The sequence below is a fragment of the Meleagris gallopavo genome, chromosome 17, assembly GCF_000146605.3.
Source record: "Meleagris gallopavo isolate NT-WF06-2002-E0010 breed Aviagen turkey brand Nicholas breeding stock chromosome 17, Turkey_5.1, whole genome shotgun sequence".
Taxonomy (NCBI): Eukaryota; Metazoa; Chordata; class Aves; order Galliformes; family Phasianidae; genus Meleagris; species Meleagris gallopavo.
Window position 1 is genome coordinate 191,801 of NC_015027.2, and position 25,754 is coordinate 217,554.

The 25,754-nt window shown below is 42.9% G+C and overlaps 1 long non-coding RNA gene across 1 annotated transcript in view; it reads left to right on the forward strand.

Annotated features, from left to right (window-relative positions):
* Positions 1 to 614: 614 nt before the first annotated feature.
* Positions 615 to 25,754, forward strand: part of LOC116217261 — an 83,351-nt gene continuing 58,211 nt past the window's right edge. The window contains exon 1 of the long non-coding RNA XR_004161545.1: positions 615 to 1,129. This is a non-coding gene — a long non-coding RNA (uncharacterized LOC116217261). The remainder of the gene's footprint in view (positions 1,130 to 25,754) is intronic.

Consider the following 25,754-nt stretch of genomic DNA (forward strand, 5'->3'; position numbering starts at 1 on the left):
TGAGTTTTATTTCATGCACTGTATTGTTCTGGCGATTTGTGTACTGGGCCCTGTTCATTATAATATGACTTTTTTTTTTTTTTACTGGAGAAATGTTTTTCTTCAGATTTTCATCTGTCTCCATGGTCACGTTTTACTCATGAGAGAAATTGTTTGTTCAAGCTTCGTGCGTAGAGGAGCACATGCTACCCCACTGCTTCCTGCTAAGAAGACCATAGAACGTGCTAGGCACTGCTCACTGTACTTCAGCTCTGTGTTTGTTTTCTTTGCCGGCTTTGGGGAGTCGTGATGATAGCTACAGTTTTTTGTCGGAGAACAGCCCTACCTGGGAGGCGGGGCAACGCTGTGCTCGTAGGGCTTCCTTTCTCTCACTGACTGCCGAGAAAGCAGCGGTGTGAAGTGTTCGCTCTATTTAAGCTGCTCTCTGGGTTGGCTACGACGGGGGCACTTTGCTCTGGCAAATAGCAGAGGCCGAGCTGAAGGGCGGAGCCCGCCTCGCGCCCGGAGCCCGCCTCGCTGCTCACGGCTGAGGGAAGCCTGGGGGGGCGGGAAGCGGCGTGGCGCGGCCGCCGTGAGCCCTGTGGAGGAGCTGCTCTGGTGCGTGAGGTAATTAAGATCAGAATTAAGGTACACAAAGGTATTTTGGGTGTTTTTGTCCCTGATCGTTATGTTAGAACATATTTTGGTGCCTCCACAGCCCTGGTAGAAAAGAGTGCCTGTTTTGAAATAATAACAGCAGTAAGTGTGTGTGGTGTGTGTGTGTGTGTGTGTGTGTAAATACACTTAGCGAAGGTGTTTCTGTCATTTCTCCACTATGAGAAACCCCAGGTCGTGGGAGAACCAGATCTACCTTTTTTCAATCCACATCTTCTGTTCGTATAGAAAGCACTTATGTAAGGAGCGGAATTTATAGCGGCTCATTTCCATCCGATGGACCCACGGTTCAGTGCTGCTAGTGCCTCTATCAGCGCTATTTATATGTTAATCTCACTTGCTGAGACTGAGGAGCAGTCCGACCCTCGTGCCGCGTGCTGAGGCACGCGCTCGCACAGACGTTACTGGTGGAGGCGGAGCAGTGCGCACTGGAGCAGCCAATGGTGTGAGCAGACAGAGGAGCTGGTTCCTCTTGGTAAAGTGACTAACACTTACTTTCTTTACTCCGTAACTATACTTCTGGGTTCCCCCTGGCTCCAGTCCAGTCTGGAGATGCTGCCTTAGCTTCAGGCCTGGTGTAAGGGAGGCCTGGGGGAAGAATATGCCTGTGTTTAGCAAATCTGGGAGACGATACAATTTGCGTGTACTGGTTAGGAGAGAACGTGCAGGGTGTTAACCTTGCTTCTGACATGAGAAGGGATGAGCATACATCTGTGAGAGATTTCATCTTCATAGCGGTATCAGAGTGATGCTTCAGAGAGAAATGTGTCTCTGGATAGCAGAAGAGGGGAAAAAAAAATCCTATATTGCCATTGTGAAGTTTTCTCATGTGATACTTGGTGAGATATTTCATTTCATCTGAGCTTTTTAAGATGCTTGGTGTTACTGTACAGGTGAAAAAAAAATTGTGTGTCTTCACACACATGCTGTCTGTTTCCTTACTGAGAACTTGCTGTATGGTTAAAGATGCAGACCTAGCAGCTTCACAATGCCTGGCATCCAGTGCACGTCACAAAGCTGTCTCTCACATGAGACTGGTCTGTGTGTGTATGGTAGCCAAATGTACATGAGTGAACAATCCAATAAAGTCACCTATGGGAATTGAGCTTGGAAGAATTTTGTTAACGTAGGTAATTAAAAAATATTCCTGCAAATTTTTTTTTCTGAATGCCTTATATTCTGGCATAGAGTCAAACTTCAATCCTATTGCTGGGCCTGGCTGCCTGTACTATCTAGAGCTACCATTATGCAAGGCAGAAAGACTGTTGGGAAAAGGAAGGTGAGGACTCTTGGAACTATTAGTGTACTGGACTGACTATAAACAGTTTGGCCACATATTAGAAGTTATAAATCAGTAGAAACTTAAACATGAATATGAGCCAGCAGTGTGCCTGGGTGGCCAAGAAGACCAATGGCTTCCTGGCTTGCATCAGAAACAGTGTTGCCAGCAGGCACAGGGCAGGGATTGTCCTCCTGTACTGAGCTGTGGTGAGGCCGCACCTCGAGTTACTGTGTCCAGTTTTGGGCTCCTCGCTGCAAGAAAGACATGGAGGCCCTGGAGCAGGTTCAAAGAAGGGCAACAAAGCTGGTGAGGGGTCTGGAGCACAGGCCTGATGAGGAGCGGCTGAAGGAGCTGGGATTGTTCAGTCTGGAGAAGAGGAGGCTCAGGAAAACCTTATTGCTCTCTCTATATAACCTACGTGAAGGGAGGTTGTAGAGAGCTGGGGGGGTCGGCCTCTTCTCTCTTTTAACCAGTGATAGAACTAGAGGGAATGGCTTCAAACTGCGCCAGAGGAGATTCAGGCTGGACGTTAGGAAATACTATTTTTCTGAAAGAATGGTCAGGCACTGGAATGGGCTGCCCAGGGAGGCGGTGGAGTCACTGACCCTGGAGGTGTTCAAGGAACGTTTGGATTTTGTGTTGAGGGACATGGTTTAGTGAGTACTATTGGTGATGGGGGGATGGTTGGACTGGATGATCTTGAAGGTCTTTTCCAACCTTGGTGATTCTGTAAAATATCTGACCTTATTCCACCTGGACAGAAATTTTATGTGCACATTTCAGAGGACCCCCTCTACCAAAAGGATTCCTGGGTCTGGGTCTTGTGCCAGTCCAGGGTGAACATCAGCTTCCTTGTTCTCCTTTGGAGACTGGAGTTACTTCTCCCTTCGACTCAGCCCATTGAAGAGTAAAACTGCCTCCTGTGGCAGCAGAGAAGGGACCCCAGCACTAGCATGAGGAGCAACTGTCCTTTTCTGACCCAGGTAGGAGTGATAAGAACAGGGAAGAATTCTGTGAGGTGCAGGTTGTGAGCTGAAATATGGCTTCCCCCAGAAAGTGAACACAGACCTGCAAATCCATTGTCAATGCAACCCTGCAGATGGCAATGCTTTTCAAACTCAAACATTGCAGTTAGAGCTCTGGCAGCTGGGACCAGACCCTGAGCTTGGATCTCAGTATTAGCATGAGGACTCTGCACTGATATGAAGCTGCGTGATGCTGAGTGTTGCCTCTCCTTTTTGGCATCCTGTTCGTTTTGTTGGCCCATGAACCCAGAGCCTTGTGACAAGGTAGGCTGGCAGCACCAAGGCATTGTGAAACAGACAGTGGTGCCTGGGACACGCTGACCAAGCAATCGAAGAGAGAGAGACAAATCTTCTGCCTTTCCTTTAAGGTGAGCAGATCTGGCAGGAAAAATCTTGATGTGACCTTTAGTTGTGACTTATCTGTCACAGCGGATACTGAGTGGTAGAGCTAGTAAAGTACTTATGTATCAGATGTGAAATGGCTCAAGAGCCCGACAGTTTGTATTCTGGTGTATTCAGCTGGGAGGAGGGTTTGACCTTCCAAGGGACATAAGGGAAATGCACTTTGCTGACTCTGCCTTATTGTCTCAGGTGAAGTCTTTAAATAGATGGGTCTCCTCCAGTATAGTAAGTATGTAGAAATCCATAGTGTGTTCACCAGAAAACAGGTTTACTGTGGACAGTGCAATAGTTCTTGTCATTCTGTGTTGGACAAATAGCAGCTACATTCAGCTTCAGACGTGCCAGTTTCTGTGGTTTTCTGTATGTAAGTTTTTGGAAAGCTGCTTTTTTGAATTTCTAGAGAGAGATTCAGTATGTGGGCTAAGATGAAAGTTGTCATTTTGGTTAAGATTCATAGGTACGTACTGGAAAAAATACAGCGCCCTCCAGGTAACATTATCTCTTACATATGAGGTCTTCACCTTCATGATAGACATAGTGAGTAGATGGGCAATGAGTTTAGTCTCACTGAGTAAACAACAGAGGCAAATGGAGGAAGAAATGAGGTCCAGAGGGGAAAAAAAGCACAGGAACAGTTCAACTATAAAGAGCAAAATGATGGCGAATAATTCCTGTGGTCGTTTGGAATACAGGCAAGTAGCAGTTAATAGTCCTCCCTTTGCTGTTTGTAACAAAGGTGGGATCAGTTGCCTGGAATCCTCTGCCTTAAAGATAATCCTGATCTGTGCTGCTGTCAGGCTTAAAAAACAGTTTCTAGAGGTAGATCCCAATAGAAACCTAGGCTCTGAAAATTGCTTTCTCCCTTTTTCCTCGTGTAAACTGTGATTTAAATTTTAATGCTTTCAGCATCAAGCCTACCCTTTAGGCTGCAGCCCCAGTTGATAAAGAGAGAAGTAAGTCCAGTTACAGCTGAGGTTGTATCACAGATTAGAGCTCAGAGGGAGGCAAATGAGTATACAGTAATTTCAGGCTCATTAACTTGCAGACAGAATGACTGAAACAGAGGGAGGAATTACACTCTAGTCAAGAAGACAAACCTGCCAAGGAAACACCTGCACTAGATTTAGAGAACTAGAAACTTCACAAACACCTCAGGAACCTGAAAATCCAGCTGCTTTTCAGGATGATGCTGAAATTGTGTTTTTTCCCTGCCTCTCTGCTGGCACTGTAATCCTTCTTTCAGTCCGAACAGATGTCTGAATAGATGTCTTTTCTTTGAGATGTGGCTCATATCTGCTTGTAGGAAAAGTGACTCAGTGCATAAGAACAAGAGCGATGGTAACTGCATTCCTACACGTTGGCTGAGCTGTGGTAACCAGCTGAGTTTGTGTTCCTGCTTTGCCTTGGCTGAAAGGTAAAACTCACAAACTTAAATCTCACTGAGGGCTCCTTAAAACCAGAGCAGTATTTGAAGCAGGAACACCAGTTGCCGCAACTTCACCAAGAAGCAGGAATTTGTGTTGCCCTAACCCCATCAAAAGGGGGCATATAATGAGCTGAATTCCTTCAGCAGTGTTTGAAGTGAGGCATAAGGAGCTTGATGGCTGTTGTTTTTTCCACAAAGATTGTGATTTAAATCTGGGAGTTGCTTTGGTTGCTCAGTACTTAGGAAAACTACAATGCAAAGGAATACAATATGACGTAAATCAGGAATCCAAAAATCTGCAGCTAGTTCCTGAGAACTAATTGCATTTGTATGGCTATCTATGAAAGGGAACTCTCTAAATACAAAGTGAAACCTGAGTCCTGTTTCGTCTAAAATCAGTTACTGGGACACTTTGGTATTACTGATAACAATGGAATTAAAAGTGAAATTTCAGCAGCTGCCAGTTTTATTCTAAATATGACTTGAGTGTAAAACCGGTTCAATGACTGACTGCTGCCCCTCAAAGTTACCACGGCTCGCCCTTCCACAGGAGATTGCTTACCAGTTCTGTGGAAGTGATAGGAAAATTAGGGCTTGCTCTTCACTTTACTAGGAACCCTTTTAAAAAATTCTCTTTGAGATGTGAATGGCTTTTGCTGAAGCACTGTGGCTATTCTGCCTCTCAAATAATTGATGCACTTCGGGAGAAAGATATTCACTGGACCTGGAATTACACTGCGTATTAGGTGTATGTTCGAGTAGAGGCGTGTTTGTTCGTACAAGCTGCTACCACTAGATGGCGCCATGGCTCTGGCAACAAGGTCCAAAACAGCCCTGGAACCGTGAATATTTTGTTTGCTTTGGAGGCTTTGTTACAAACCCAAAACATGGTCTAGATTTGCAAACCTTTCAGTGAACCGAGGTCAAGTTTCCCCCAAATGTAGACTGAGGTTGGAGCAGGGATATGGTCAGTTCCAGTTTACAGGATGGGATTTAGGATTTGAGGGGGAAACCACGTGAATATTTGACTTGTAACTGTCAATTGCATTCTGTGGTTCTGTTTGGAGGGCCTGTGTGTATTTGAAACAAAATTCCAGACCAAGGTTCAGGGAATATGTGCCTGCCTGTGTCAAACTGAAAGGGGTTTGAACAACCCTGCTGTGAACTGTTGTAAGAAGCCTCATGTGACCTCACTGTTCACCAAGGTGGGCCTAGGGATGACCTAAAAGCAAGAACTAAACGTGATCAGCAGTAGCACCACTTCCTTTTTAACTTACTGTCATTGTGGGTGGCAGGTGACTGAGCGCATGACAGGATGTAGAATTGTTTTTGGCATGGGAAATTCTTAGCTGTTGCCTAGCTTGAAAAAGCTTCTTTGTCCTGTAGTTACTCTTTTTTCCATCCCTTTCAATGGGACTAAGAGGATGCTCACATGATACATGTTATTAATAAACCAACCTGCATGTCTCTGACTCTTGCAAAGGGTATTTCTGCTTAGCAGAATATAGCAACTGTCCTGTAATTACATGGCTCCAAGGATTGATTCAAGAAACTGATTATCTAAGAGATGTTTGTACAGTGCTCTGTCATCTCCTTCAAAACTCATCTTTCCACCTCAGCAACAATCCTCACATGCAAACTGGCTGAATGTCTTTTAGCAAGGAGTCAGTGCAGAGTGAGGCAGACGATTGCCTAATGAGCACATTGTGTGCAAGCAGCCCGATGCCTGATGTGCTTGTGTCAGCCACGCTTGTTATGACCTAGAGGGATACCAGGGGTTTGAGAGACAGGTCTTTTTAGCAGCACAAGGGCTCTCAAAAGTGCTTGGAGATTTGGATTTTATTTTGGAAATCGTCTGGTACGTAAGAGTCTCCTGAGATATTGACTTCGTAGATTGGTATTTTCCTCTGACACTCAGATCACTGGCTAAAGCACACTAGCCATATTAATATAGTTCTCCTATAATAATTTGTTTTTCTCTGTGTAGAAATTGCTTTCAAAACAACATTCATAAAAGCTTCATTACTGTTGTATACTTAAGAATCATAGAAATTCTCACTGCAAATATTTTGGTTTGCTGTTTGTTTTTATAGACAAAACAGCACAGTGTTTACCTTGGATCATTCCAAAGTATTGCTCAAGTTGGAACATTTCCTTGGAAGTCAGTTTTTAATGTAAAGCCAAAATATATATGTCTATTGCTTCACAATAGTACGTCTCTTGTTCCCTATATTCACTGATGACACCAGAGAACTCGAATGGATTAATAAAATGAGGCTTTACTTTACAAAGACAGCCCTTGCCCATCATGGAATAGCACTATCGTTATTCCTGTTTTTAAATGAACATCTAAATGAATTCACCAGCATACGTCCTTTGAGACTGTAGCTTTCCAGAAAATCCTGAGGGCCTTTTAGAAATATAGGTAAAACACTTGTTACTTGTTACTTGATTTTTTTAGAGATTGTTTATTTTCATTCATAGGTTAAGCACTTTGTTCTTATGATCCTTCACATGATTAGATGTTGTTAGATGAGAGGACTCTAGGAACAAGAAATAAGAGGCCAACTCTTTTCTTTCCTCATTGCAGTGGTTAAGCCTGACAAGTACCACAAGTCTTTTGCAAAACTAACACCATGACCATTCAGAAGAGGTCGCAAGTGATAGATGTAAAACAAATACTCGTGGACTAGAATACCAAGGACAGTATGGCAGTGTTGTGCTATCACATTGTTCCCATCCAGGCCTGAAACAGCAGGAGTGGTATTCAGATGTTGGCCAGACTATCTAAAGGGGAAGGAAGTGGGAGTTCAGTCAGTTAGACTCACTCCTGACACGGTATCAGGTAACTTCCATCTCTTCTTTTTAATCTAAATCTACCCTGGTCCAGTTTAAAGCCATTTCCCTTCTTCTTGTTGCTACATGCCCTTATAAAAAGTCCCTTCATGGCTTTCCTGTAAGGCCTCTTCAGGAACTGGAAGGCTGCTGTAAGGTCCCCCTGGAGCCTTTTCTTCTCCGTGCTGAAGAGCTCTCTCAGCCTGTCCTTGTAAGTGAGGTGTTCCAGTCCTCTTGTTGTCTTTGTGACCTCCTGTGGACCTGCTCCAATGGCTTGATGTCCTTCTTGTGCTGGGGGCCCCAGAACTGGATGCAGTGCTCCAGGTGGGGTCTCATGAGCAGAGTAGGGGAGCAAAATCACTGATTCGTGTTGAGTCTTCCATCAACCAACCGACACCCCCAAATTCCTCTCTTTTACTGTACAGCACTGACTGCTCCAGAATTAATGGGCTGAGTTCTCTCTGAATGTTAAGACTGGTCTGTAGCTGTTCCTTCATACCTTTAAACCTTCCCCACTGCAATGTACCAAGCGGGAACAGGGAAAGGAATATATATTTTTCCACCCCTGTAACCTGCTCTACCAGCTTTTTTCAGTGGTAGAATATTGACGGTCTCTGGCAGATACGAGAGTGACAAAACTCCAAACCTCTGGTGGGAGCATCATACACCTTGAGCTATGAAAGGTCTTATACCTTGCAGGAAAGAACAGTGTTTCTGAAACACTGTCAGAATGCTTGTAAAAGTGGATTTCTTATGTACCCAGTGACTGACTTTTACTTAGGGACTGGGACTTTGAAAAGGCTGACTGTCATGTTGAAAGACTGTGACTAAATTGAACTGTTTAAGAGGATGAAATGTCCCTGTGGAAAGGCTCTTTGTTGTAGATACCTGTAATGCTTGTTGTTTTCTGCTTGGCTTGAGATGGAGAATCTCTTGCCTGAGAACTGACAATTCTACAAGTTGGTGCCTCCTGCCTCTTTACTTTCTGCATGCTGATGTGGTAGAGAAGCAACCCATCAAGCTGATGTGAAGTTGGAGTGATGTAGTTTGGAGAAGAGGAGAGGCGATTTTGAGAATCAGTGCGATCTTCCCTCTGTTCTGCCACCTGTGCCCAATCATTGCCACATTTATACACAGGATACCAAAGTGAGTAACTTCTTGGCCTTCTGCTGGGCTCTTTTGATAAAATCTGAAGTTTGAAGTGTTGTCTTTGCTAGCCAAACTTGATGGACTGCAGTATATCAGGAGAGTCAGCAAAACAGTTTGGATCTGTTTATGTGCCTGTAATGAAGGATAACATGAAGAGCCTGCTGTTAAAAGTGCTCTGTGATCCCTGGACTGGAAGTGCCAAGGCTTGGTCTTTCATCTGTCAGGCTTCTCGAGCTGCTCCTGTTTGGTCTGCTAAATTCCATTGGAAAGGATTTTAATTTTCTCTTCTACAGCTGGGAAAACAGAGAAGAGATCTGATTCAGTGAGGCAGACTCCCATATACCCAGCTCTAGCACAGATGCAGTTGGTGCTGGTCATGGAGGATTCCAAAGCTAAAGTCCTCTCTTACAAGCTAAGCAAAAGGCTGAGTTCAGGAGGACCTCAATCAGTGAGTGGTCAGCTGGTCATGGAGCATCAGGCTCTCTGCTTCTTTAGGGGATGAGAGTGTTACTGCAGGGAAGGAAGAAGCTGCTTCTTGCCTGAAGTCCTGCATGTAGAAAAGGAGCTCCAGCAAAGACTCACTCTATCTCTCAATCTTTCATCTCTCTTTTGGGCTATTTATGCTGCCTGCCAGTTTGTTGGCTGAGTGACTGCTGAATTATTTACCAACCTGACTGAATTAAGCAGCAGCAAATGCAAGTGAGTGAATCCCACCTGAGACTCTTAAGGAAGGCGGAGGTTGGGGAAGGAGTGTGTATGTGTGGCTGTTGGGGAGTTGACAGGTAGTGCTTAATTAAATGCACCACTCCCTTCCAGGCAAAACCCTGGGGGAAGGGAAGCTATTCTCCTGCTCTCCAACTTGGCAGAAGGAAGCTGGGTGCATGGTTAAGACCAGCTCAGGTGACAGTGGAACCCCATCCCCACTGTGAGAAGGATCCTGCTGCTAGGAGTTACTTGCAGCCTGTGCCAGTATCAGCATCAGCACACTGGGGAGTAGTAGGGCTGTCAAGTGGCTGTTTCCCCCATCCTTCCCTACCATATCAAGTTGCTCCACACACCTTGTTTGTGATGGTTATTGTGCTGTATAGAGTTGACTGGGTTAATGAGTGCATATTATTAAATGCTGAATCAGCCAATTGTGCTTATTATTGTCTCCCTAAGTGCAGCAGTTAGTGAAGGTGTTTAAAAGGACAAGCATTCTCCTAGCACCTTCTAGATCAGAGCTGAGTATCTAGGCTGCAGAGAAACTCTATCAAATGGTAGTGCTCTAGCTGTTTGTTGTGAGGTAGTATCTCCCTGTTGGTATATCATTCCCAGAAAGGAAGTTCAAGCTTAGCACACAGTCCTTGTCTCATGCAAGTTCTATCCTCTCTATGCGTCTCCCAGCTATAAAATTTTATAGATGGGCAAACTGAGACATAGATCATTCTGTGATAGATCTGGTTTGAGTACTCTCTCCCTAGAGTACATGTGCTTCAGTCTAGTTGCACATGTACAGTAGAGAGTATCTTTATCTTAGGCCAGCTGATTGAGGACTGCTCACTGTCAGTCCTTCCTGCATGTGTGGGTACCCATAATGAGTATATTAGGAGGTGAGACTTAACTTCTTCAGTTAGCCTGCTTGCGCAACCATCTCCCAGACTTGTGAATTCTTATGGCATCTATTCCCTTCCAGAGCATGGTGTGTCACAAGAGCCATCTGTTGTGGAGTAGTTCCTGTTATCTGTATCATCCATTTATTGTGTGAGGTAGAAAATTCTCTAGAAGCCGGTGAAAGACAGAGCTGGAAATAAGACATAAGAAGAGCACTGTGTGGTCAAAAGCACATGCCTCATGAATTTATCATGACCCATCTCTGAGGGACACTTGCTGCATAAATCACCTAATAACATACCTTGTAAAAGATGATATGCAACAATTCTGCAGTTCTTTCCCATTTCTGCCGTATCTCCATTGCTGAAATTAACTGTACAGTTGGTGTAAATGTGCTCACACACTGCTCTGTTGCAGCAATATGTATGTAGCACATCAAGGTAATTAATTTTTCTTGAATAGCCTATGCAAGTACTGTCTTTTTTTTTTTTTTGTTCATGATCAGTAAGTGATTTCATATTGCATATAGTAAGGAATTTAAAAGAGTTGATGACCCCTTCTGGCTTTACTCTAGATGGGGGTCATGTCTGGGTTACTACTCAGCCTTTTCCAGTAAGTTAGCTCCTACTCTTAGAATTGTCATTGCTGCATTGAGCTGTGCTTCCCTCTATGATTATTAATTAAAGAGAAGAAAAAATGCTGGACTTCCCCTTTTTTGGTGGAGGTACCTTTGTTTTCCACTGCTGTGAAAAGCAAAGGCACTGGGTCTGAAAACGATGCTGGCATGAGCACACACATCACATTCTGATGTTCTGCAGCACTGCTTGAGTCAACCTGTTCTATGCAGTATTCATATGTGCAACTAAATGTATTTCTTTAATAAGAAAACTTGATTGTCATGAATAATCAGGAGACTTTGTCTAGATGGATTTCAGCAAAGTACTCTATAAGGTGTCTCATGGGAATATTACTTTCCTAGGCAGAGAAAAGGGAAATTGTTAGCATGTGGCTTGTACGATGGAAGAGAGGCAAGTGTCAGGAAGCTGCCCAGAAAAGAAAGTCACAAGGATGGAATTCTACCAGTGCAAGATTGACCTATTTATGAATGTTAATTTAACTGGTTATGTACCTATTAACTGAATAATTATTTATTCCCCAGAAGCATCCATATACACAAGCATATCAGAAGAGCTGAGGACCCTCTTCTTTAGGCTTTGTACCCATTAAATAGTACTGTCCTGCTCTAGCTTTGGCAGGAGGAAATGACTCTTCTTGGTGTTACAGTCCCCTGCTGTGTTTCGTGGAGTTTTAGTACTCTCTGCTCACTGACTGTGGGAAGGAGACTTGTGTAAAAGTAAATACATAAAGAGTACATGTCAGCAAAACTTGGTTTCCCTGATCGCTCAAGTGAAGCCGGGCATGGACTTTCTATCAAGAAGGATTGTAAGTGTGGATCTATTCTCCTCAGGCTGGGTCAGAGTTTTTTCCTGCTTCTGACTAGTTGTCTGAGTTTAGAAGGGGAAAGGGACAGTATACCTTCCATGTCAAAGGAGAGACAACATTACTAGCTGATGCCAACACCAGTGTCAGAGGGAGATTCTGTTTCTGTACCGTTTGTAACCAAGTGGATATAAATGTGTGAACATTTGGGTCATTCTGCCTTGCACTCGTAATACTCTGTACAGCTGCTGATGCTGTACAGTGGCAAAGTAAAGGTCATTTCCCCACTTGGCAGACTTGCCAGTGGAATAATGGAAGAGATGTACCTAGGCGAGCAGGAACAATGGAGGAAGCCCCAAACACAACAAGGAGGAGAAAATCAGAAATGACAATCAAGACTGGGGAGACATGGGATTGCAAGAGAATGAAATGAACAAGATGAAAACAAGGTGTGGAAGAGTAGTGTGGTATGACACAGGCAGGGACTAACCTTGGCAACTGTATTGAAGAGGATGTTCTTTTTCCTTTCTGCTTCCCAGACTCTACCCTTTCTCAACTTTCTCACATATGTACCTTCATCAGATTCTCACACAGCAAGCCAGTAGAGTATGCATTGCACTGCTATGCTATTAGTGACTGCCTCTCTTGGTTGAGATGCTGTTTTCCTTTTCACAGAATCATAGGGGTTGGAACGGACCTCCAGAGATCATCAAGTCCAACCCTCTGCCAAAGCAGGTTCCCTACACCAGGTGGCACAAGTCGGTGCCCAGGCGGGTCCTGAATGTCTCCAGAGAAGGAGACTCCACAACCTCCCTGGGCAGCCTGTTCCAGCGCTCCGTCACCTCACCGTGAAGAAGTTCGTGCATTTGTGCAGAACCTCCCATGCTGCAGTTTCTGGCCATTTCCCCTTGTCCTATCTCCACACACTGCAGAAAACAGTCTGGCCTCGCCATTCTGCCCCCTACACCTTAGGTATTTACAGACCTGGATCAGGTCCCCTCTCAGTCGTCTTTTCTCAAGGCTGAACAGACCCAGTTCACTCAGCCTTTCTCCATAGGGGAGATGCTCCAGGCCCTTCACCATCTTTGTGGCCCTCCGCTGGACTCTTTCCAAGAGATCCCTGTCTTTTTTGTACTGGGGAGCCCAGAACTGGACACAGTACTCCAGATGAGGCCTTACCAGGGCAGAGTAGAGGGGGAGGATCACCTCCCTCGACCTGCTGGACACGCTCTTCTTAATGCACCCCAGAATGCCATTGGCCTTTTTGGCCACGAGGGCACACTGCTGGCTCATGGCCAACCTGTCGTCCACCAGGACGCCCAGGTCCCTCTCTGCAGAGCTCCTCTCCAGCAGCTCATCCCCCAGCCTGTATTGGTGCATGCAATTATTCCTCCCTAGATGCAAGACCCTACGCTTGCTTTTGTTGAACCTCATCCGGTTTCTTACTGCCCAGCTCTCCAGCCTGTCCAGGTCTCGCTGAATGGCAGCACAGCCTTCAGGCGTGTCAGCCGATCCTCCCAACTTCGTATCATCAGCAAACTTGCTGAGGGTGGCCACTATCCCCTCATCAAGGTCATTGATGAAGATGTTGAACAAGACCGGATCCAGCACAGACCCCTGGGGGACACCACTGGTTACAGGTCTCCAGCCAGACTCTGCACCACCAACGACGACCCTCTGCGCTCTGCCAGTCAGCCAGTTCTCAACCCACCCCACTGTCCACTCGTCTATCCCACACTTCCTCAGCTTTGTTATAAGGATGTCGTCGGAGACAGTATTAAATGCCTTTCTAAAATCAAGGTAGACTACATCCACTGCTCTCCCCCCATCCTCCCAGCCAGTGACAACATCTGTTTCTGTTTTCCTTTGTGTAAATCTGATGCCAAGAGCAAACCTTTGTATCTGTTCCACCAGCAGGAGGTGATGTGTTAGCAGGGGGAAGTGAAGGAAGGCATCAGTGTGTGGGACTTGAAAGCCATTTCCTGTCCTGCTCATGGATGATCACTGAAGAGGTATTTTGGTTTAACTTATTATTAGCTTATTGAATTATGTGATCACAGCATTTAAATTCTGTACAAGATCTTTTCTGTCATGGTCTCTAGGGTAACGAGGGACTTGTTTCTGGTCTTCGATGCGCTCAAAAAGTCAAACTATTAGTATCACTGTCCCTTTGCTTTGATTCTTTGACTCCTCTGGGGAGCATTTTCATGTGCAGAGCGCAGCTTTCTGAGCATCTACTATGTGTCTTTATGGTTTGTTTTTTTTTAATAGAGCCACCCCTCCTACTCCCTTATTTGTGAGTTGTCTTGAAAACAGACTGTTGCTGACTGGTTCTGTTAGAGAACCTCTATTTGCTGAAAGGTGTACAGGATATTTGGTAGTTCATGGCAGCAACGGTAGCTTTGCTAAGAAGGGATGGGTAGTATTGAAGCAGACTGCTATTGCACTGTGCTTTTCCAAAGTGAGGGCTTGGTTTAGGCCACTGGTCAGTGAGCTGACTGACAGTAATACAGCACTACAGCTGCGCTCTGATTTCCCCTTGTTCACTTTCTTCTGTGTAGAAAAAAATTTAATTGTTACGGTTCAGTTATCAAAAGAATATTCTCCACATTCTGCTGTATATGCTCTGTCCCAATGATTTTGGCTGCTATGCCAGGAGAGGACTCCTCCTAACCTTGCAGTGGGAAGTGAAAAGCTTCTACTCCAGTGCCTAGCCATGAAGCAGCATCCCATGAGCAGAATATCAGAGAAGGGAAATTTGCTTAGCCTGCAAAAAAAGGTCAGACCCAGCCCAGTACACCCTGCCGAGAAGGGTCAGTGTGGTGAACCAACTTACACTTCATTTGTCACCTGTCAGTGCTGAGCGTTCTACAATTAGTAGTATGGTAGTGCAAAGGACAAAGGGGATTTCTGATGGGGAGAAGTGAGGTAAGCTGTAATTAACTAGAACAGTGAAGGAAGAAGCTCTGTTGTTGGGCTGCTGAGTTTCTCTCCTGAGCTCAAAATTTTTCACACGTGCTTAGCCACAAACTTGTGCCCCTAACACCAACCCTGGGTCATATTCTCCCAGTCATATCAGATAATAAGATCTAAATAAAGGGATGGCTGAGCCTTTGTTGACATAAGTAATGAATGTTGTATGAAGATCCAAGATGCTCAACTTCTCTGCCAGTGCACAGAACAGGCTAAGGCTGAGGGACAAGCTGAGGCAGCAGAGAGAAGCCTCCCTTGCTTCTGCTGGTTCTGGAGTTAACGTCCTCATGCAGACTGAGTGAAAAAGGGACTCACTGACCCCTGAGGAGGACGAAGATGTTAATGGTGACCTCTGGTAAGAAGAAGCCAGGGATTCTTCCTTTCCATGTAGTATAACTTAATGCCTGTGTCTGTAGTGGCTGGTCTATGTATAATGCCATTTCTCCTGTTTGAACAGTTATTGCTGCATTCCTGCTTTTCCCACCTCTGCAAACATTGCATGTCTTTGCATGCTTTTTGGTTTCTGTTCTTGAGTGGTTTTCAGCCAGTGCCATGTCCCCAGGTAATATTGTCTGTATATACCTCACTGTACTCCATGAAACAGGCTTCTTCAATCTCAAAGCATATGTTAGCTGGAAACAAGCAAGTCAGTGATCTCTCTTTTTTCCCAAAGCATGTTTTGAAAATAGCTTTACAAGGACTTCCAGTGCCCAAGCAGTTATTTAGTTCCCACATCCCGCTCATCACATGTGAGAGAGCTGCTCTTGTTTTGCATGCAGACAACTGGCAGAGCAGATTGTGGAGGCAGGATGCACATTCCACCTCACCCCCAGTGCTGAAGCTTAAATGGCCCTGATCTGTTTTTAAAGGAAATCTTTCAAGTGTCATTAACAATGAAGTCATAATAGCGACCTCTGATACAGCTGGGAAACATCTGCCAACACGTGGAGCAGATGACAGTTTGATGAGGGTACGGTTGGATCAGACTGCAACCAGCTCAAGGGGGTAAAAAGCCAAAGCTGGTAGAGTTAACTTGGCTCCTGAGTTGGCTTGGAAGCATGTTGTGTTCAAGACATGTTGGTAAATCATGGCACCTCCTTGCTTCTAGAGAGAATTAGGATGTAGAATACTAAACATAAATACTATTTACTTTATAAACGCACCTGGTGTGTCTGGTGATACATTTACATACATATACATAAAGGGTGAAGAGTTGGCTTTTCAGATTGTCGTAGGCTTTTTCTTAAACAACTGTCTGAGCTTGATAACTGTGGTCACTGTGTCTAAATGACTAACATTTTACCTAACTTTGAAAATAGTTATGGTGTAGATTTTGCTGGATTTTTTTTGCTTCTGTTCCTTATGCAAGTTGCTTTCAGAGAAGCTTTCAATGATTGTCTCAGTAAAGACAATCTGTATCTGTACTCTGCATCAGTAGAAGCTGTTCACGTAGATTATAGTAAGAGCACAGCAATGACACAAATAATGTTTCCCAAATTCAAATGAATATTAATTGAGATTGCATAATATTTTTTTGCTGTTTTTTCTTTGAAGCATATATGGGTGAATGGTCAGGACATCATAGTCTTTGCATTCCTGATATTTTGGCTTGAGATCTATCTGGTGATAGACTGAGGACCACACTGTGTTGTGAATATTTGTCAACCATAACAATATAGCAGAAAGACAGTGTTTCGTTCTGCATCATTCCCCCTTTCTTCCCCCCGCACTACTATTACCTCAAAAAACAGTTTAATACTTTCTATCTTTTAAATTGGAAACTCAGGTAGAATAGATTTGGAGATCTAGATCTTTTTCTGTTGATTGTGGAGCCACTAAGCAACACTGCAGTTGCCCCATACATTATATTATTTTTGATTGTGTGGAAGCCACAAGCCATCTTTTTTCTTCTCTCCTAGAAAGACACAGTTCTAAATTGAAGCAGGCATACTCAGAGCATGGGGAATCCCCTAAGTACAAAGGAAAAAAAAAGCAGCAGAGCGTTCAGGCTTTCAGTGTTTCAGCTACAGCTCATAGTGTTCTCTGGACTTCTGTTGTGCTGTTTAGCAGAGCAGTTCAAACTGCTGCTAAATAAGACATCTGCTAGAGAAACTCTGGCTTTGTGGATCTCTTGTTTTAATTTTGTGAGATAACCTTTGTGAAGAGCAAGTGTTGTCGAAAGGCCTTACTGGAAACACCATGACACAAGTATTTTATTTGCACGTGTTGAAGATACTGTTGAGTCAAGGTTTTCCAAGAGAACTTCTGAGGATCTGAACAGAGAGAAGGTTGAGTTTTTAAGCTTAGATAGAGGAAAAAATCAGTTAAATATTTTCTTCCATTTTCAATTATGATTTATGAATATCTAAGATAACAATGCATTTTCTTTATCATCCCAACATATCCTTTTTTAGGATAACAGTAAGTACCTGGTAGTACTTTAAGTATATGCTTTATTCTCATAGAATAATCCACGAGAAGGCTCTTGTGGGATGTTCAGTGGACCTCAGTTTGAGCATTTTGGGAAGTGGGGCAATGAGACATCTCTCTCAACAAAGCTCAGCTTCAAAACTTGTTCACTTGTACCACTTTTATATTTGTATAAATTCTGTTGATAAGGAGTAGGGTTCCTTGTCGGAAAAACTGGGAAAGCCTCTCAGCTATTTAAAATTAGAAAGATTAAAGGGCATATTAATAGGAAAGAGGTGTTAATTCATTAGTGTTGTTCTCTTTCCCTAAAGAAAACACTTGATTAGAGGCAAACATTGTCTTCCAGATTCAGCTTAAGATGAAATTTAAAAGATGAAATCACCAACTGATGTAATCTCTCACACTGGTCACTGGGAGAGCATGAGGCAAAGTTGAATATGTTAAGCACTTTTAAGTTGTTGGCTAGAAACTAGTTGTTGGCTCCACCTCAAGAAAGTTATGGAGTACTTATTGTAAGTGCTTCTTTGGCAATTTGGTGGGATCACAGCCTCTTTCCGTAAGGTGAAGAGATGGAAGGAATAGGTAGCAGCTGCAGGAAGTAGGCTTTGGTTTTGGGTAATGATGACTGGCCATGTCCTGAAATACTGTTGTACCACTGGAGTGATAGTAGAGGGCTCTGTGTGTGTAGACAAATCTTTTATTATTGCTTATAAAAGAAAGTTTCCATAAATTTTAGAAAACGTCTTTACCTACTGTAAAAAGTCAAAATACGGTAGGTGCTGTTTTTGTGTAATTTTTAAGATGCTTCCTCGAGGCTATGTTCAGTCAGTGATAGACCTAGAAACAGAATGTAAGTGTCTTGGCCTTTTAGCTATCTTCACTAATCTTTACATGGTACTTCCTCCAGATGTTTCAGTAAGGGGTACTGTAAGAAGTTCTCAATGTTGCTGTTCCAATTCCTTGTTTCCGAAGGACTGCCTGCCTTTATGTTTTTAATATCGTACTTTGAAGCACCATAGCTGGAAGTGACCATGCCAGAAATAATAATAACAATAATAATCTGCCTAGCATAACAAGCGTTTTACCAGCATGTAGGAAGACGAAGGTCTCTGTGTGTTTAGTATTTAGCACACCAAAAGTCTTATTGAGTCTGTCTGGAATGCATAGGTGCAAACCTGAACCGCTTATATGCTGAGAAGAAAATTGCATGCGGACCTGAGAGCCAAGTGAAAATGAACAAACAGGCTCATGAGTTTCATTTCTTTGGCAGTGGGAAGTGTTTCTGGGCCATATGGCTCGACAACCCCATTCGAGCTTATGTATATTTAAATCCACGTAACACTGAGTAGTCAGTTTACAAATATTTTTTGAGTTTCTTCAGTCATATTTAATTAACTCTTTACTACAGATCAGAAAAATGGAAGGAAAAAGCTAACCTAAACCTTTTTTTTTTTCCCCTCTGCAGATTCCATGCTTATTTTTGCCGTGGCCTATGTTCAAAACCCAAACAATAAAGCATATATATCTATGACATATGGGAATTGTCCAAAAAGGATGATGTCTGAAGGTTTATGGTTGGGTTTTATATTCTCTCTGTCTACAGAGTAGCACTTCCTGAATGTTTCTGCGGTGGGAAAAGCATCCTAGCCATTTCCCCTTGTGGATGATGGTGTAATTAGAGCTGTAAAAAAGAGCCCATGACACTAAAAGGCACTAAGTACTGCAGATTTAGGACAACAGGTTACTATGGAAACTGAAGTGAAAATAGGACCATAAATGAGTGAATAACAATAGCATAGAGTTCTCAGTTTGGATCGATCTGCAAGATTCACTAGAATACAGCCTGCCTTTCTGTCAGTTATTTGCATAACCTTTTGCTTGGTGCTCTTAATGAAGCCTTGGTACTTCTTCCCATTAACTCTTCTTTTCTACATAGAAACGCTCTTTTCTTAAAAAGAAATGTGATCAATTTCTAGTGGATGCTATCCACCCTCTTACCAATAATATCAAAATATTTTGGACTTAATATAGGTAAGTATGCAATATACTAAGCATAATGTCACTGTCTTTACTAGTATTCTAGTACTTCTCTTTGGGAGTAGCTAAAAATTCTTGTTTATCAAGTGAAGTATGAAGTCCTCTTGTATTCTGGATGAGTAGTAGTACACTGGAAAGATGGAGCAATGCCTGTGATACCTTTGTGCAATTCTGGATTTGGCAGATCTCTGTAGCTAATTTTCTTTTGGAATCACTGGAACTAAGGTTTTGCAGTTTGAGACTAGTTCTGGTGTTTGTAGTGGAAGATCCTGTCTTTGGCTCATCCATTTCTGAGGAAATTCCCTACCAGTAAAAGATGGTTCCCAATCTTTCCAGGATTTTCAGAAGATTATGGCATCTTACATAGGTTGTACCATGCTTTAAGCAGCATTAAAAAAATGCTGGTACAATAAAACATTTATGGTATGAAAGGAAAGAACAAAGGAGGGGCTGGTATTTTTTGCACCATGATTTTTCTTGCTGAGCATTTAACAAAAGCAGAAGAAATAGAACTGCAAGGAAGTAAAGATTGAACTGCTGGTATCAGAGATACCCATTTGGTCCTGTTTGTTTCTGTAGAAGCAGTTGTGCAAACTTTGTAGTAATAAATATACTAAGTGTATACATCAGGAATGTTTAGGAAAAAACATTGTATATGATGGACTCACTGCAACTGACCTATATAAGTTAATTATATAGAAATATGAATCGTAGAATCATAGAATGGTTTGTGTTAGAATGGACCTTTAAGATCACCTAGTTCCAACCCCCCACTAAAGGCAGGGACACCTCCCTTCAGCCCAGGTTGCTCACAGCCCCATCCAGCCTGGTCTTGAGTGCTTCCTGAGAGGGGGACATTCACAACCTCTCTGGGCAACCTGTTGCAGTGTCTCACCACTGTCATAGTAAAGAATTTCTTCTTAATATCTAGTCTAAATCTCGCCTCTTCCAGTTTAAAGCTATTTCCCCTCATCCCTTGGCTACGTGCTCTTATAAGAAGTCCCGTCCCCAGGTGGGGTCTCACAAGAGTAGAACAGAGGGGCAGAATCACCTCCCTCCATCTACTGCCGGTCATGCATCTTTTGATGCAGCCCAGGATATGGCTGGCCTTCTGGGCTGCAAGTGCACGTTGCCAGCTCATGTTGAGTCTTTCATCAACCAACATCCCCAAATCTACCTCCTCAGGGCTGCTCTCAGGCCATTCTCTGTCAAACCTGTGTCTATGCTTGGGATTGCCCCAACCCAGGTGCAGGACCTTGCACTTGGTATGTGGATTATCAGTAAATTCAGTGGCAACTCAACTGGGACACAGCTTTGCAATAACTGTCCCTAAGAGCTTATCATCCTCCCTGCACTCTGAATAGTTTGCCTATGGCAAGGGGGTTGGAGATTCATGATCCTTGAGGTCCCTTACAATCCAGGCCATTCTGTGATTCTGAAAGTTAATTTTGCAAGCTGTGGTCTAAAAGTCACATAAGGTGCCACTTAATTCTTTGCAAACTGTCATGGAAGAAGAGCTAACCTCATAAAAAGTCTCTTTCTTTGTATGCACTGGCATAGTTCCCCCATTACCACTGTTCCAAATGAGAACCAGTGAAACCAGTTGGTTGCCAATCATCAGGAGCAAGTCAGGGTCTGGATTTCTCAAAGTGGGGTTTACAGCAACACTGTGTCCAAATACCTATGATTTTTGGTCTGAAGCTTGTGCCTTACTGTTTCAGTGAAATAATTCAGGATTCTCTGATTTTCCAGCTTTTTGTTGCCATAAATGAGAGAGAAACTGCTTCTTTGTGCATTTCTAAAATCTCCCACTGCATGGCAAGCCAGGCACATTCCTGATTCTGGCTGATTTGCTTGTGTAGGCTTGGGGCAGCATCCAGATGCTGACCTGCTGGCTCCAGAGAGCCTTCCCACAGAATAAAAGCTGTTAAATTCTTGATCTGATTGGCAGCTCTGAGAATTCAATTCAGGTCCCTGGGGAGAGGCAGGAGACTATTTCCTTTCTCTGTGGCTATTGTCAAGAAAATGAATAAATCCTTCCACCCCAGTCCTCAGGTTGTCACTGTCCTGGATTAATTTTGTTTACATTTTTCTTATTTCTACCCTAGCTTCATCTTGAGGAGGGAATTGCCCAATTCTCTGCCTGCGTTCAAAGCAAAGCCAAGCAATCTGGTATATGTAAATCCAGAGAGAGAGGACAAGAATCCTGGCTGAAGTCACTGCCTGATTGCTGCTTGAGGAACAGCTTCTGCTGGGTCCTGGTGTCCCTGGAAAGAGGGAGACTCATCAGGGCAAGACCGCTCATGCCTTTTTCTTTGGCACAGCTCCTCGTCATTCTCAGAGTGTTACCAGATGATTTGCCCATGGCTTTAGCCATTCTTCTATAAGTTATTCTAGGTTGGGCTGGGGCCTAGTGTGCTTCCCTTTGCAGGCCTGCTCTTCACCTGCATGATATCTAACATGGGATATCAACTCATGGCACTCGTGTGTGAAGATTGCAAATTCTGTGCTGCAGTGTGGGTTAGGTGAGGCATGACTAACTGGAGGTGAGCAGCAGCTGGGATCCTGTGCAAGGGCTGCTCAGCAGTCACAGCATGCACTGGGGATGGCACTGGAGGTGGGTAGCCTTGTGCAGAGTCTGCAAGGTCTGGCCCTCATGTGACTGGTTGAGGGATCCCTGTCTGGCCTTTGTTTCAGCACAGTAAGCATAACTAAACTTCAGTCTTGTGGAAAATTTGCAGGGGAAAAATGGAAACAGATTTTTGCACTGAGTTTTAATTTCTGCTCTCTCTCCTCCTTCTTGAAGGGAAAAAAAGTAATTCTGTTTTTGGGAAGAAACATTTCAGCTTTGAAAATATATTTTAAAGGCGTGTTTAATGGTTAGTGGAGCAAAATGCTTTAATACAAATTATAAACTCCTCCAGAATTTTCTTCAGAAAAGCAACCAGTATTTCTCAACTAGCTTTATTTATAAGTTTTAAATTACACTTGTAAGCATCTTCCTGAGTCAGAATTTTGAAAGAAAAATCTTATTATCTCAGCTACCTATTTTAACTTATGTAGGATACTAACTATGATAGTTATATGCTCACTCTTTTATCTTATATTTACAGGTCTTTAAAAAACTTTTTTTTTTAAGTATAGGTAATCATTATGTGGGTTGGAAATTTTACCTTTAAATGCCACACTTTTGCATGAAAATTTTCATATATTAATGCTAATCAGGGCCACAGGAAATGAATCAGAATTTCTCTAAACCCCCTGTTTTGACTTAGGATTCTCCAGCTTCAGAAGTCTGTCTGGAAAACACAGATGAACCCAGCTAAATCTTCCTGCAGTTGCAAAACTCTCTGATTTTTCTGTGGGTCATCATTCCTTCAGATCCACGAAGAGTGCTGGCACACAAGATGCTGTACTGTACTGTACTGTACTGTAGTGTTAACACCTTGTTGAACTAAATGAAAAACTTGTACCTCTTTTCAGGGCAATTGATTTAGTTATTTATTAAATCTGTGGTTTGGAAGCTTTTCTGAGTGTGACCAAGGAAAGCAAGCCTCTTCTCTGTCTGCTTAGATTTGCTGTACAATGTGTAATATTTAGGATCTGCAACATGGAAAAGGTTGGTAACTATTGATTTTGGACTGCCAGCAGTCTCAATAGTAAGAACGGCTCCTGGTTAAGATCTGGCAGTTTCCTCTCTAACATCAGATGCAGTGTAGGTTGGGAGAACACTGTCAGCCGGGAGCCTGGCTCTATTCTCAGTCATTCTGTGTGCAAAGAAGCATTATGGGAATAAAAGGTCTTCAGGAGGAAGTAATTACTCTTATAAATATGAGCTAGCTTTCATATAAGAAGATTGTTTTGGTACTGTAAATTGGTCAATAAGGAAACTCTCTAAGACTCAGTTTGGAGTGTTAGAAAGCAGGCACTCTTTTATTCTTGGCACTGGATGCGTGAGGGGATCCTTGCACCTACTTGTGCAAACGTGGTTGTATGGGGCTGCTGAATCACGGCCTGAACCTCTGATTGATCACCTGAGGCGAGCAGTGAGTCAGCCACGGGAGCACAGGTGAAGGCAATTCTCCTGTGCTGCAGGAAGGGGTTGGAGCCTGGCTGCACCTCTCCTAGAGCCATTTAAGAGCTGACTGCCAGTAGGGAAGGAGTTTCCTATGTGAGCCCAGGGTAGGGTGAGTGTCCTTTTCTGCTCTCGTATAATAACTATGTAAGCCAAGCTCTCAGATATACTATGTCATCTGTATATTCATTGATTGTAGAGTGGTACAAAAGATCTTTAGCTTACATGCATTACTTGTGTTACGTATGCAAAGATTTTCATGGACAGTACGTATTCAGTACTTCCTCCCAAATCATTAACATAAGGTTCTGCCTCCTTGCTCATGCTCAGTCTTTTTGTGGTAGTGATCCTGACGCACTCTAGATGAAGTTAGTAGTTCTCTTCACTTGTGTTTGCTGGTTGAAACTGGTCTTTGTGCATGGTCAGTTATTTCTTTGCCTTGATCTTATAATATCTGCTTTCACAAAATTAGCTGATCCAGGTGGAACTTCCTTATCTGCCTGGCATATGGGAGTCAGTATATCATGTCATCTACTTAGTACAAGGACACAGATTCTTCCTGTTTTCCAGACAACTGGAAAACAGGGCTATTATCAATGAGCATTAGCAGGCTTAACGATATCACTACATCTTGTATCAGTTTAATATGGAGAGTGAAGGAATGATGGAAGATTATCCTAGAAGCATGTGAAATTAAGACTAATATGATGATGCTGAGGAACTCCCCTTTATACATGCCACAGTAGAAAAGGAAGGAGATGTTTCATGATTTGAAAGGCAAATTTTTTATACTACGTAAAGAAAATGGTGTGTCCCCTGCTGCAGGATGTGCTGTCAGATATAGTAGTGGGATGAAAGTTAGCAGAATCCAAAGAAGAATTAAAGAGAATTTTTAAAGTCAGAAAGTACAAGCTGAGAATCTAGTTCCCTGTGGGAATTCTGAATGATGAGCCTCGAGACTGCCTCTTTGTGTCTCTGTGCTGAGAACCTCAACACCTGCATCAAGGAGGGTAAAGTAACATAAAACAATAAAGCTCTAAGAACCATATATGCCAAGGCATAAAACTCCAACTTGTGCCAATTAGAAAGAAACATTCCCCTTGGGCAGATTGTTCTGTAATTTGCCTGCTGTGAAGCTGTTCGTGTTTAAGTATTTGCTGAGGATTGCTTAGCAAAAAGGAAAATAAACAGAAAAATTCTAGACTTTGAACTACTGAAATCCCAAAATGTGTGAGGTCCTGAGCTCCTGAACAGAATTGTGACTCCAAACCAGGGAGAATCCACTGCTATTGGCACGGGTGGAGCTGTGTGAAGCTGGATGCCTCACTGCAGCCATCCCGCCTGGCACTGGATGTGCTGAGTTTGGAATGGGGGAAGTTATTTTTTTCTGAACTTGTGTAAGTGTTGATGCTAATTTGACTTGTTTTATAATAAATACCAAAGTATCTGGAAGCTTTTCTCCAAAAGTGGAACAAACCTGCTCTGGCCTTTCCCAACAGCCAATTGCTTTCCTCTCACATCTGAACTAAATGAGCATTATCTCACTTAGGAAGTAACTTACTTATGATGAGAAAGGACTGAAAGGGAAATGGTTACAAAGGAGATACTGTAGCTAAGTTGTATCAACATCCAGGTACAGCTTTTCTATCTGTAGATACACAATGATGTTATAATGGTATCTTCTACCTGTCTGTGTAAAGTGAAATTACATGTATAGGCAAGTACATGGAAGGAAACTGAGCTATTTTCATTGAGACCTGCCTTTGTGCTACTTTAAGATGGCATCATTTTCTAACAGCAATTGAGGCAGGCTTGCTGTGGTCTATAAACCTTCAACTCAGCAGTGATCTGGAATGGAAAAAGAGCCCACCTACTTGTATGAAAGTCATCCCCCTGCATCGTACTTGCAGTGTGAATACTAGAAATACAATGCTTTTAAAGCCAAGTTAATATGTAAAAGCTAAGCTATATTCAGCTGTGAGATGTCTAAGGCAATTTTAGTGTCAGTCTTTGGAATTATGATTCGCACCATGTATACCTTTTGACTGCAACATAGAATAGCTTTTAAGTATGTTCTGATTGAACGTGTGCTGCTGCTGCCTTTGGTCTAGTATAGGCACAATCAGAATCCACAGGCATCTAGACCAGAGCTTAGTGCCTTTATTTGAATGTGTTTTTTTTTTTTTCCCTTTATGGCTTTGATATACAGCTTTTTTCTCTCTGACTCATGATGGAAGAAAAAAGACTCTTTAATTTTTGATAAGTTTGATTTTCCTGGAAAAAGACAAAAATGTGTTATCTCTTGCAATCTGTAGTAATTGTAAAAAATAAACAAATGTTTTGGGACAGACTAGACCAATATATATTAAAACAACATTTCAGGAAGTTCATTGCTTAACATTAGTTTATGGAGGGGAAAAAAGATTTAAAAAA